The sequence below is a fragment of the Sinocyclocheilus grahami genome, unplaced genomic scaffold (genome assembly GCF_001515645.1).
Source record: "Sinocyclocheilus grahami isolate Dianchi unplaced genomic scaffold, SAMN03320097.WGS_v1.1 scaffold96.1, whole genome shotgun sequence".
Classification (NCBI taxonomy): domain Eukaryota; kingdom Metazoa; phylum Chordata; class Actinopteri; order Cypriniformes; family Cyprinidae; genus Sinocyclocheilus; species Sinocyclocheilus grahami.
In genome coordinates this window covers 1,475,274-1,489,739 of record NW_015505275.1, presented here as the reverse complement: position 1 = coordinate 1,489,739, position 14,466 = coordinate 1,475,274, and the positions used below count along the sequence as shown (strand labels likewise).

Below are 14,466 nucleotides of genomic sequence, written 5' to 3'. Positions count from 1 at the left end.
TTTTCCAATTACTTTTTTGTTCTCTATTTAGAATTTTTCCATGGACCCCCTGGTTTGTGAGACGTCCGCAGTTTGAAAAACTCTGGTGTAAAGATGTAGGTATTCAAATTCTGCCATCATGCCTGTCCAGTTGGCCCACATTAGTGATAAATGTATTTTCCAGCCATTTAGCATAGACCTGTTAAAGTGTCATATTAACATTGAGCTTAAGCAGGGTACATTCTTGAAATAATATGACTCCGTTTCAATGGGGCAACTTGTAGGACTGTACTTTTTGTTCGGACCCAGCGGTGATACCACCCTTCAGCCAATCAATGCATTTCAACCAGTCCTTTTGAACTGTTGAAAGGCTTCACTAAATGTATGTATTTAAGAAAGAGTGCTCGCAGCTCTTAATTGATACCATTGTGAATGGCAGGGCATGGATTGGAGAGGCCCGCTGTGCTGCTGCGGCTGCCCACACACCATTTGCAATGTTTGGCCGCCAGAGGGCAGCGCGGGACCGGAACCCAGTGGCACCGGAGGGAGGAAGAGAGGAAAGGCGGTCGAGAGATCGCTGGCCGTGCAACACGGACTACAGTTCATCTCACGGGTCGGCGCATATTTTAAACAGCCTTTATTACCCTAACCCAGACCCCTGTTTTTTCCCCCTCCCCTTTCTAAATCCGTTTACTGAGGGTCTTTTATAAGCGGAAATGTGAAAAGTGCTGACTGCTATTCCCATTTTGAGGATATCTGACTTCAGCAAATTACAGTTGGGTTTTTGAATATTTCATATTTGATCAAAAGCCTGCACACAAGCTGCACACACACACGGGTCCACATGGGGCATGATACATTTTTAAAACACCAATCATTATGCACACATTGGCCCACGATGTCCACTTTAATTTGGGTATTTATTAAGAAACCTTTGCACCTTTTTCACTTGTATTATTTCAAAGGTGCCTTTAATGAAAGCCTAGGCATATAGTGTGTAGCATTAGCCTTTTGTGCTATAAGTTTGGTGCTTGCACGTGAATCGATTCATGCACTCTTGTTGCTATCGAACTGCACAACACTGCCGTTCCCCTTTTAACCCCCCCATCTAAAACACTTTAAAATGGCCAACCTAGGACGGAGGCCAATATTGGCCTTGGCTGTACCTTGAATAATGAATAATTCATCTGTTTGACCTTTAGCTGAAGTTTATTGGAGGGTGAAGGCATCCTGCTGGCCTGCCTGCTGCCTGGCCCAGCTTGAGCTCTGTTTCCCCTCTCAGTCATGTCCCCTTCGATATCCTCTCCTTCTCTCGCTGTCACCAAGTGAGGTGTGAGGACACGAAATGTCTTGACCATCAAAGTTCCTCGCCGTGTCTTGGTCTTATGTTTTGACTTGTTTTGAAGGTCAGGTTTGTTACGTCCACCTATATTAAACATAACCTCTGACCCAGCGTGAGCTGCTCAGAATCGTGGGATCGTCCTCCTGTATGTCTACCCTGTGAAACATATTGTATGTAAACGTAAATCCGGTGTGCAGAATGACAGTGAGTGATTGCTCTGAATTGGTTGCACGTTTGTAGAACTATGTTCGTTTTCAATTAATCTTAGATTCCAGCGTCCCAACGGTCCCATGAGCACTTTCGCAAAGAAATGGCTGACTGGGCTGTTTTACCTGTCGCCTTAGGCTGGTGCTAAATGTCATTGACATTAAATTCCCTTTGTTAAGTCTGATTTAATTGTGTCACTGGTGATTTTTGTCCTCAACTGGCCAAATATGTCAAGTTCTGCTCGTTCCATTTCCCTTAGCTTATGCTCTCAAATGGGTTATATCTGCTCATCCTGTTTTGCAATATTAACATGTCCTTCACGGCTAAGACTGAGGGTTTGAGTGGTTATCAAATGGGTACTTTCAAAATCTCTATATATTGATAATTTGTTTGAAAACATTTGCATCTGAAAGGTTTTATACCACAAGAATCTCCAAGGACACCATCAAGGATAATTTGTTTCCTTCTCAAAGAAATGCTTACTTTTCCCCTATTATCCAGAATTACCCTTCCGTATATTCAAAAAGTTAGAGCTAAAGATTTAAATATGCAGAAAAATTTGAGTTTGAATATGTTGTAAATGTGGCAACAGTTCTCGGGAATACTTGATTCATTGGTCAATTGTGGAATTTAGCCCTGAGATATTTCAGTGTTTGGTGTCTCACATGACAACGCATATCTGCGCAACTGAAACGTGTTATTTTCATGTTTCTGACATGCAGCAGTCGGTTCTGGGTGCAAAAAAAAGATTTTTAATGATAACTCATAAACCTTTAAAAATAAACTTCGCTATAAGTTTGTTAATCAGTAGAACATATTTTTGTTGAAGCTGTCAGCATGCATTATTTTTTAAATGATTATGTATTAAAACAGTGAAATTCCTAATGGAAAACTACATTACCCATGATTCTGCAAAGAAATCTCCACTGATCAGAGACTTGTGACAAGTAAATCGTGCGGAAAGAACTCTTTAGTGCCTGTCCATTTCCATGAACCATTGTGAATAATGTAACCAAGTCAGTCTCCCTGCACTAAATTTTGTATTGTATTTGTAATTTTGTAAATACATTGTCATTGTTAATTTGATTGTCTTTCGCAATGGGATCGTAGTTCTTTTCTTCATTAAAGCTGTTAAGTACACAGTCTTGTACTTTTGACACCCCCCAGCCCAGCTGTGAAAACAGAAATCTCTCTCTTTCCCCACACTTTTTTTTTTTTTTGCCCCCCCCCCCCCCCCCCCATTTCTCAAATAGATTTTTGCTTCAAATCTGAGTTTGTAATGTGATTCACCATGTAGCTGGTTAGTTTGGTTCATGGCTGACAACTCTTTACCGAAGACTTATTTTAAAATCCCTATAGAGAAAAATATGTTCAGAACCAAGGTTGCTAAAAAAAGTGGGTCGTCACCATAGCACCTTATTGTTTCATACCAAGCAGTTGCCATCATCATGTGTGTAAGTTATCGATTGCAATGAAAATGACCTCATTATTAAAGGAGTCATGAACTGCAATGATGAGATCAACAGTCTGTCTTGGTGTGAATAAAAGCTATTTTTGGACTATCAAGGAAGTTTTGAGTTTGGAAACGTACAGGATGTTTTTATAGTAATGACCTCTTACATATCAAAAGGTCAAAGAAAATTTGATTTCTCAATTCATGATCCCTTTAATATTACACTAATATTTTTTACAGTGTTTGTCTTGTTACTATCCTGATTGTTTGGTATGTTGTAGTAGACTATTTTTAGTGGAAGCTTTAGGATTGGTAATATGATAAAATATTAAAACTAAAAAAAAAAAAAATGCACGTCCACATATTTATTCATGCATGTGGTGGTTAGCTGTGTAATGACTAGAATAGTGTACAGTCAGCCCGCCTTGTTTGAGATCCACGTAAAGGAAAAATGGCGGCTTTCTTTGACATATGCTTCATTACATATGCCACAAAATCTTCTCACATTCATATGGGATTGACCAGCTGTGCCACAGGAAGAAAGATCATTTCTTGTCGTAATAGAGGGATTTGGCAGAAAGCGTCCAAAGCATATATAGGCTGTACCGCCTCAGAGCCGCGCCACCCCTCTGTGAAGCAAATCTTCACCCCATCTTGCTAACATCCTCTCGCCATAGCACTTTGCACTTAACGTCTCCCTCACACCTTTCAACGACGTCATGTGCATTTGAAGGTCATTACAATATGTTTGTTCTCACTCGGAGCGGTTATGGGCTGAAGATGCTGTCAAAGTGAGCTTGCTTTTATTTTATGTGATTTATTATGTTCTCGGTGACATTGTGTCACCATTTCCAGCCTCTTCAGTCCCATCATAAAAGGTCACTGATGAATCTCTTCGTCTGCAAGGGCGACATTAAAATCCCTGAACATAGCGGCTTACACTCTGGCAGGCTAAATGAAAACCCCATTGAAACCTGCTGACGCAAGGGTTAAATAAACAGGTGTAGACAGAGGAGAGTTTGTTTATATGCAGGTTTTCTATGTAGTCTGAGACTTGTATCGTGGACCTGTGTGTACCGTAATGCAATCCGTGTGTAATTGTTAGTGCGTGTTATGAGTCAGTAATCGTCCTACAGTGTGGTAATGAGTGTCCAGGCACATGTCAGGAAGTGTTCCAGAGGTTGTTTGTGCATTGTTGGGTTGAAATGGGATCTGTGTGTTGTGTGAGAAGTGTGGGCACAAGCACGCAGACGCACGTCAGGCAGATAATGGTGGCTATTATGGGTTTGAGGTTTCATTTGAAGTGCCAGGAAAATATCTGACACCTTTGCAGCGCAGATGTACACATTCACGCTTGTGCACACTGCGACCTCTGGTGAACGTGAGAGCCGGTGGTTTTTGAGGCCTATACACACATGCTTGAATTTGTGAGACGCAAACCCTCACAATGGGCTAGTAAAGTGCTATAAGAGGTCAGTGTTTGTGTGTGTGTTTGTGAATCTATGCATTTGGTTCAAAGTAAAAAGAGTGTTTGAGTTAAATCAACAATGTTGTTTTAAAAAAGCAACACTGATGGAAAATGCTAACAAAATTATTTTAAGAAGTGAAAATTATGTTTATAGTCATCTATGGAGCAAGGCATTGTATTGGAATATGTTTGTATTTTATCACCACTGCAAAAGTTTTCCACGAGACTTGTATTAAACATAACACATGACTAGTGTGAAAATCACTTACCAACTTTGCATCTTTTTACTATTTAAACATGAAAAAAGAAATATATGCAAGTTAATAACAAAACAGGAAAACATTGTCCTTGCCCCATATACTTCCAAGTGCATCACTGCAAATGTGATTTGCGTTTGTTTTTACAAGTGGAAATTATTATCTGTGGTAATCAACTGCTTGCTGTTGATTGGACTTTTATTGAAATCGCTAGTTTCTGTTTAGCTTATTTTGAAACGGCTAAACCTGTCTTTTGAGTAGCTGAAAGTGTGTGTGTGTGTGTTCACTGTGGGACAGAGGTCTATACTTTCCACCCAGTGGTGAAGGGTCTGACTAAAATCCTGTCACACCTCTGATATGTAACAGTGTTTCCGGATTAGCATATCATTAGCATATCATTACCATGCAATTTCCTCAGCACTGTTTAGGTTAGTGTGTATGCACTAGGTATTACCTAATCAAGAGTTTCAGCTCTCCACACACCTGTATTTTACTTGTCTTTGATCATACACACCCCGTGATATATTGTTTTCTTCGTGGCTCTCAAAGTCACTCTGAATCTAGAAGATGACAAAATTAACTTCTGCACCCATTTAAAATGGACAATCTTTCTCTTCCAGGACAACAGGCCAAAATATTGACTCCTGTAGGGAATTCTGTGTTTTTCTGTCAATATGGGGTGCTGTGTGTACATTAATGAGGAAAAAAATTAACTTAAATGATTTTAGCAAATGGCTGCAATATAACAAAGAGTGAAAAATTTAAGGGGGTCTGAATACTTTCCGTACCCACTGTACCTTTGCCGTATTTTAACAATCACTTAACATTATTTAAAAAAAATTATAATTTAATAATACTGTTAAATGTAATCTTTAGCAAATCTCCAAAAGAGTATACATATTTCATACTGTACATTATAATGTTGTGGTTGCCTAAATTCACTTGTGCAATTCAAAACAATTGGTTTTTAGTTTAGTGTTGGACTGTTAATTTATTTAGACATAGTTTTAGAGTGTTAGTATTTATTTATGTATTTATAATTTCTTGAACTTTCTTAATTACATTTATGTTATTTACTTTCACAACTATCAATTGATTGTGAAGGAACTTATTTCACACACACACACACACACACATCTATGCAGAATAAAAGCAAGTGTGTAGTCCAGATAAACACATCTGGACTCAGGTAATGCATGTTAATCTACATAAATTTACAGTCATTTGTTCAGCATTTAATTCAATACACCTGAGCACCAGAAGAAAAGACCTTGAATAATACAGTGGCGGTGGGAAAAATAGGCTGGTGTTTATAAAGTATGATTTGAGAATATAAAAGTATGTGGGTAAGTCTAAGTGAAATGGCATCTGCAACTCATTTGGCTTCTGTATTATGCCATATTTATGAGTAAAAAAGGATGCTCAATAAGAAACAGTTGAGGACAGGACTGGATTTTAGCTTTCAGGAATCGATTGGATATTGAAAATTTGGGTGTTTTATACCAGAATGGACCAGTCCTGTGTATGAGTTTGCAGTCGATTGCGGAGGAGCTTGAAGGTCAAGTTGACTCTTGAGAGAATCAGAACCTGTCTTGAAGGTAATGCTTAGTTTTAAAAGAAATCTATTGTTATTTGCTATTATTGTCATAACCTTTATTATATAATTACGTTCACTTCTCATATTCTGATCTGGATTGATGATGATCCACTCCACAAGTAGTTACACTATCATTCAAAAGTTTTGGGATTTAAAAAAAAAAAACAAGAATGCATTTAATTGCTCAAACGTGACAGTAAAGACATAATGTTACAAGAGATTTCAAATAAAGACGGTTCTTTTAAGCTTTCTATTCATCAAAGAATCCTGAACAAATATATAATGGTTTCCAAATATGAAACTGTTTTCAACATTATAGTAATACATATTTCTTAATCGCCAAGTCAGCATATTAAAATTATTTCTGAAGGATCATGTAACAATGAAGTTTTATAGTAATGCTGAAAATTCAGCATTGCCATCATAGGAATAAATTATATTTTAAAAATATATTAAAATAAAGAAACAGTTATTTTGTTAAATTGTAATTATATTTCACAATGTTTCTGTTTTTACTGCATTTTTTATTCAATAAATGATGCTTTGGTGAGCATAAGAGTCTTCTTTTAAAACCTTCAAGACTTTCTTACAAACTTTTGAACAGTAGCATATATTTCAGTACAGTTCCTCCTCCTCCTCCTCATATGGTATCAAGCTGGCCATTTAAGAAGATCTTCATTAAGGATTTCATTAAGGTTTTGATTGGAATTGTTGGATTCAAAATAACAAGTGTAGCAAGTGTGGAAGACTTGGAATATAGTGCAAAAGTCGTCATCCTCTCATCTCCATGGATTAAAATTTGCACAGGCTAGAAGTGAAGGTGAATTAATTATTAAAATTAACCATTAAAACATTAACCAGCAGCCCGCATGGCCTATGTGACACCATCAAAAAAGTAGTTTGGGGCAGAGTGATTTACATTTTGATGAACAGGAACTGACTCCATAATATGGGGACAATTTGGATTTCATGGATTTTCATGTAGTCTAGTGTATGGTTTGAGAAGTTGTTGTGGAAGTTGCTGGCTGATGCTAGAGCTCCATGTGGTGGGCAGAAATGTAATCGGTCGGGGTTAGAACCCCATAGCAAAGTTCTCCTTTCAGTTCACCTCCTGCTAAAGAAGCATATGAATATTCAATGAAAGAGTGAGAGGAGACAAACAGCAACAGAGAGAAAGAGGTTGAGGGTAGGAGGCAAAGACCAAAAGGGCTTCATCATTAGCCTTCTCTTTTGCCCTCAAAAGAGCTGTACATCATCATCATCTCTCCCTATTTATCTGCCACAAAAACAATGGGGTTCTCAATTAGGTTGAAACATTTAAACAAATTCACACAAAAATTTTAATAAACACCCTGCTGCCTGATTTATATATCTGAATCAAATCATAGTCATGAGCAGTAGTATTTAACTAAATATTTGTACCCACTTTATATTAAATGTTCTTTTTTGTGTGTGTGAACTGTTCCTTTAAAAACATTTAATGAAAATGTTCTTATTCTCAGGCCATCCAAATATGAGAGTTTATTCATCAAAGCAGATTTGGAGAATTTTAGCATTATGTCACTTACTCACCTATAGATCCTCTGCAGTGAATGGGTGCCGTCAGGATCAAGTAATCCACACGACTCAAGTCCATCAATTAAATATTTCTTACAAACATGCAGCTTTTCACTTCACAAGACGTTAATTGATGTACTGGATTGGTGTGGATTATTGTGATGTTTTTATCAGCTGTTTGGACTCTCATGGGTGACGGCACCCATTCACTGCAGAGGATCTGTTGGTGAGCAAATTATGTAATAAACAGATTATTAAAATGAAAACGAATCAGGCAGACTTCCAATGCAACATAAATGGAATTTTCAATGAAAATTAATTTAATTATTGACTAATTTCAGTTGTAAAACAATGAGATATTCTACTAAAAATGTTGTCACTACTTTGAGTCAGTTACCCCTCTACGGCATCTGAAACCCTGCAACCTTGTTTTTCTTCTAATCCCTCTTTTTCTTTCTGTTTCACACAGACCTATTTCAAACAAAAACAGCATCATCACCTCCAGATTGCAGGTCCATGGCACCTCCGCAGCAGCAGCAAGAGTGGCATTAGTTTTGCTTGTGTGTTTGTGTGTGAATGTTTACAGAACGTGTGTATATTGTTACAGTGTGCACTGCAGTCCACAGAGCGGCCCCGGCGTACAGGCCGTGGCATCGCGGTATGTGTCTGTACATCCCTGAGGGGACATGTGTTCCACATAGTTTATGATTATGGTTTCTGTGGGGGAACAAGAAACAAGATGCGGCGAACTAGCGTGTGAGGTATACAGCAACACCCACTCTCACACAAAACACAAGAGGAAGGGACCGCACCATAGAGTTTTGCCTCTCCCCTTCGCAAGGTCTGATGTCTTTGTTTATTTTGTTGTTTTTTTCTCGCACATTCCTTCCCTCCTGTCATCTTTTAGATCTGACAGCGGGAGCAGCTCCTGGCAGCGGCTTGATAGACATGTCAGGAGTGTAAAATACCTGTGTGGTATGAAGCGCTCGCACACACACGCAGAGTTCAGCTGTGCCGGGTTAGAATTATTCATCACAACCCGATCCCTGTTGGTCTCTGAACCGCAGGATAGCTGAAGCATTAATGCTGTCTGACTTCCTTGATATAGTATTCAATTAACAGGCGGCATTTCAGGATGCTGTATTTAAGACCAATTATTGGCTCAAGTGTAGTAACAAAATATCATTTTTTTTGGGTAGACTTTTTTAGCATTGTTTGTGAGCCAGATATTGATTTATTTTTCCAGTGGACTTTTCATGATGTTCAATGCACCTGATGCAGACTTTTTCCTAAAACTACAGAAAGCAGAAGAGTGGTTCATCGGAGTAATGGATTCAATTTTTTTGTACAATTCCATTTCTGAGAGTTTTTCTGCAGATGTATATACACTGAAACCAGGTGGTATTTATGGATTGTTCGCCTTTGTAGTACTCAGAAAAGCCAAGAGAGATAGAAAAAGGGAAAGAGAGCATAGAAATGAGAACTGGACATGACATAGGCCAGGTTTTACCTGCAGTTTTGATTTTTGTCAAGTAAAAGTTATTATATAGCACTTTTCAAAATACACATTGTTTCAAATCGGCTTTATAGCAAATTGATGTTTATGTTTATAATATCGGTAACACTTTAGTATAGGGACCAAATCTCACTATTTACTAGTTGCTTATTAGCATGCCTATTATTAACATATTAGTTGTTTATTAGTACTTATAAAGCATTTATTCTACATGACCATATTCTACAGCCCTAATCCTACCCAATACCAACATTTAACAACTACCTTACTAACTATTAATAATCGGCAATTATGAGTTTATTGAGGGATAAGTCGTAGTTAATTGTAGCTTAAAATAAAGTGTGACCATAATATCTTAATATCAGTTTACATTTTGTATCAATACAAGCAATTAAGCAGTTGAGATATGATACAGTATGTTATTTATCGCCCAACATGAGTATACTGTATATATGTAGATAAAGTTGGACATACTTATGTATCCAAATTTATATAAAGAGCTGGGCAATGATATAGTGACATTTTTCAACGCAATAAAAACATACAGTTTCTTAATTCACATCTCTGTTTATGAATGATTCACCATTGCATGCATTTCCACCAAAATAACATCCATCCATCCATCCATCCATCCATCCATCCATCCATCCATCCATCCATCCATCCATCCATCCATCCATCCATCCATCCATCCAAATTGTTAGTGGGGACTGGAAGTGTATCTTTGTTGATAAAACATTGTTATATTTACTAATATTTTTTTCTGTTTTTTTTTCTGTGATACTTTACTGCACTAACAAAAAAGTATAATGCCTTTCTCATAGTAGGCATTGAGCACTGAGTCTCTTAGTCTCAATAATAATACATAGTTTTGCTAGATTAAGGGGCCAGCACAGCTTACCTGACACATTTTACCCCACTTGTAGTCTGAGCCTCACTACACTTATTTTAGTCAGTGATCTCTGTGAGACGGCCTGCTGTTACAGTCATTTCTGTGAGGTATACTGTCATCTCTGGAAGATACTTTTACAGTCATTTCTAAGGTATTTTAGTCAGTCATCTCTGGGAAATACTGGAGTCAGTCATGCTGAAATGGTATAATATACTCTGAGGATGACAAGCATGTCATTGAAGTTGACATTTGAGCAAAAACACTTTGAAAGGAAGCCTATGCTATTAGAATGACTCGCACAGTGGGGTTTATCAGCCGTCATCACTGTCAAATGAAAGTGTTCTTCAGTTTGCTGCGAGTTTGTTCACAATTACATACCAACAATGTAAAATAAAGCATGTACGATGATTTTTCAGCCAGACAGCGGGAACTAAACGGCATTAGTACAGGTTGAATGGAGACAGCCTTAGTTGGTCCACTAGCATTAGCATTGCGGCTACATGTGACCAGACGCGGACCCTGTACACAGCATGGGGGAGTGTGCTAGAGATCTCCCTGCCGCTATCCATCAGCGCAGGTCTGGGCTAGCCCGAGCTCGGCTCCTACTGAGCGTAATGGGGTGTAGGAGAGTCGAGGGAGCAGTGTGCGCTGGGCTAGGCTCGGCCCTGGCAGCATTATAAACTTACTGTGTGATTATTGTCAGAGCGGGACTCTACCGCCTGGGGGGTCCGCTGTGATGGGTAGTGTGTCAGTGAGGAGAGCGAGAGAGAGAACACAAGCCAAAGGAGAGAGAGGAAGCAAGGGGGAGGGGGAAGATAGATGGTGTGGTAAACAAAGGGAGCTGGAAGAGAGAAATACGATGGAAGAGAGGGACAAGCAATGGAGAATCAGTTAGAAAGCAACTCTACGGTGGGGGAGAGAGTGAGAGAGATGGAAATTAGAGAAAATTGTTAAGAGCTTGACTGTGCCAAGATTGTTTTTCCCTTTTTTTTCTCGCCGCCTCTAAACGGCGGAGATGTGGCCTGTCTCTGGCGAGAAGAGAGAACTCAATTTGGGACAATTTACTCTGCAGTCTTCTCGCTGATATACCTTCGGGACAGAGAATAGGGAGCGAATGAAACTGAAGGAAGATAAAATCAGCAAGACACTGACATACACAAACAGAGACACATGCTCACACTCTCGTGCCGCACACACACGGATTTCACTTAGTTAGCTTGAACTCTCCCAGTTGGTCGATATGATTCGGTCTCTATGGCAATGAAAATGAAAAACCTTTGAAAGGGTCAAAGGAAAGCCACTGGATTTGATTTAGCTCCACCCTGAAGATTGATGTGGCTAGACGGGGTTTGTGTGGATGCGTGAGTGTGTCTGCTGTGGATCTTTTGTGCCCTCTGTTTGCATGGCACTACCCTTACGCTTCCATTTGACCTTTAACCTCACAATTGATCATACAGGGCTGACAATGACATTGTGTAAGCAGCCCAGTGTTGGGGAAGTTATAGTTAAACTACTCAAGTTACTAAAAAGTGAACTGAAATAGCTTCAGATACATAACTATACTTTGATATTGTCTATATTTTTATCAGAACCCTGTTTTTTTGGGTTTAAAAATTTATATTTGGAATGATTGAACACAGCAGTCACAGTAGACAGCTATAAACTAACAAAATAAGTGTAGAATGAATAAAACCAGAATAAATGCTGATTTTGATACCGCAGTCAGAAATGGTAATTAATAGTACATCTTTTCAAAATGGACACCTAAAAATGCAGTGCATGACTGTTTGTCCCAATAACCACACTTGTGGTCTTTGCACTTGACCGCTTGTCTACTTACATGTCTTGTTTCCAATATTTGGCCCAAATGTTCAACAGGGCATGAAGACTGTAAGTATGCATAGAACTTTTGATTACCTGATGAAACACACTACATCATAGTGTTGTAAAAATTCAAGTTTTTATTTATACATTTTCATTTTCAATACTCAGCACTTTAAAATAAACTTCTAAATGACGGTTTAGAAGTTCTAATGTAAAAGATTATACAATTTCATTGTGGTGCTTATAATTAAGTGATAAAAAGCAGTTGCAAGCATTTTACAAAATACACATACTTGTCTCGGCACTAAAAAAAGTGCAACACCAATATATAATACAATATATAATAATAATAATAATAATAATACCAAATTATGTGTAATATCTAATTAATTTAACTTGCACTGAAAAGTTTTCTCAACATCTTACAATTCTGAGTTCCTTGCATGACAAATCATGGGATATGCTTAGCCATATGTTCCAAAGAGGTATTAGAAATAGTGTGGATTTTTTGTCTATTAAAGGTGGGGTATGTATTTTTTCAAAAACGCTTTAGAAAACCGAGACGGGCAGAGTACCAAAACAAACCAATCAGCAGTAAAGGGCGTGTCTACTCATGATGTGGAGGAGAGAATGCTCAGTGCACAGGATGGACATTAGCCGAGCCGAGCGACGACAGAAAGATAGGCGGATAAAAAACTAAAGAGGAAAACGTCTGCGGAACAAAAGAAGGCTTACAATATAAGGCAAGAAGTAGGACCCGTGTAAATATCGGATCAGCTTTCCAGCACTGGAGAGTACTCAAGGAGCGGAAGGCCTGCAATCGGACGCCGAGATTGCTTTCTTTCTTCTCGATAGGTGAGTAACACCATGTCTACACCGGACGCGTCGCAACAGCTAAAGTCTATCTACACTGGACGCGGTAAAGCAGCCATATCACCCTGCATCCCAAGACTGGTTGCCCACTGAAGCTAAGCAGGGTTGAGCCTGGTCAGTACCTGGATGGGAGACCTCCTGGGAAAACTAGGTTGCTGCTGGAAGAGGTGTTAGTGAGGCCAGCAGGGGGTGCTCACCCTGTGGTCTGTGTGAGTCCTAACTTAGTGACGGGGACACTATACTGACAAAAAGCACCGTCTTTCAGATGAGACTTTAAACCGAGGTCCTGACACTCTGTGGTCATTAAAAATCACAGGATGTCCTTTGAAAAAGAGTAGGGGTGTAACCCAGGCATCCTGGCCAAATTTGCCCATTGGCCTCTGACCATCATGGCCTCCTAACCATCCCCATATCTGCTGATTGCCTTCATCACTCTGTCTCCTCTCCACCAAGAAACTGGTGTGTGGTGGGCGTTCTGGCACAATATGGCTACCGTCGCATCATCCAGGTGGATGCTGCACACTGGTGGTGGTTGAGGAGATTCCCCCCTTTTATGTAAAGTGCTTTGAGTGGCCAGAAAAGCGCTGTATAAATGTAAGGAATTGTTATTATTATTAAAGCGACCGTTGAAAATCGTTTGAAATTTGTGTCAAAACTGTCAATACGTCATAAATAGAACGTAGCAGCAGTTTTCTGTCGGGGATTTGTCGTGTCACGCCGCATCCAGTGTAGACAGCATCACTGATTATAATGAGTTTTGCTTTGTTTCAGAGAACTAATCGTTGCCTGGGTTGCGTACGTATGTGTGGGGCGGAGCTATCAAAATAGGGACGAGACCCTTTTGGGGTAGGGGCGTGTTTGTTTTGGTGATTTCAAATATCAACATTGGCTACCAGAAATCACTTACCCCACCTTTAAGGGCACTGAGCTTTGGCATTCTGACAATCAGTGCACTTACTTTCTGTCTAATGCACATGCTCTTGAGCAGTCAAGGCTGCAAGTGTGGATATTGGGACAGGCCCAATGACTTTAAGCTGTCTGAACAAACTGTTTCATTTGAATGAGTCAATTTTTTTGAAAGCTACATAGGACAGTTTAGTTGAAGACACTGAAGTTGTGTGTGCCTACAAGAAGATAATTGGTTTGATTCCCAAGAAATGCACATGCTGATAAAATGTGGCAAATGCATAAATGTAAAATTTGATCAATCTATCATAATAGTATGTAATACTATTACGTGTCATATGTAAGTTATTATGAAGCTATACGTTATGCTTTAAAGAGGAAAACGTCTGCGGAACAAAAGAAGGCTTACAATATAAGGCAAGAAGTAGGACCCGTGTAAATATCGGATCAGCTTTCCAGCACTGGAGAGTACTCAAGGAGCGGAAGGCCTGCAATCGGACGCCGAGATTGCTTTCTTTCTTCTCGATAGGTGAGTAACACCATGTCTACACCGGACGCGTCGCAACAGCTAAAGTCTATCTACACTGGACGCGGT

General features: G+C 39.2%; 1 long non-coding RNA gene across 2 annotated transcripts in view; it reads left to right on the top strand.

Annotated features, from left to right (window-relative positions):
• The window catches only part of LOC107587772 (uncharacterized), a 29,466-nt gene that overhangs the window by 4,102 nt on the left and 10,898 nt on the right, over positions 1-14,466 (top strand). The window contains exons 2-3 of one of the 2 annotated variants that reach the window (XR_001609508.1): positions 32-95; positions 419-592. This is a non-coding gene — a long non-coding RNA (uncharacterized lncRNA). Of the gene's footprint in view, positions 1-31; positions 96-418; positions 1,656-14,466 lie in introns of those variants that run through there. The other variant, XR_001609507.1, reaches the window with a different exon arrangement.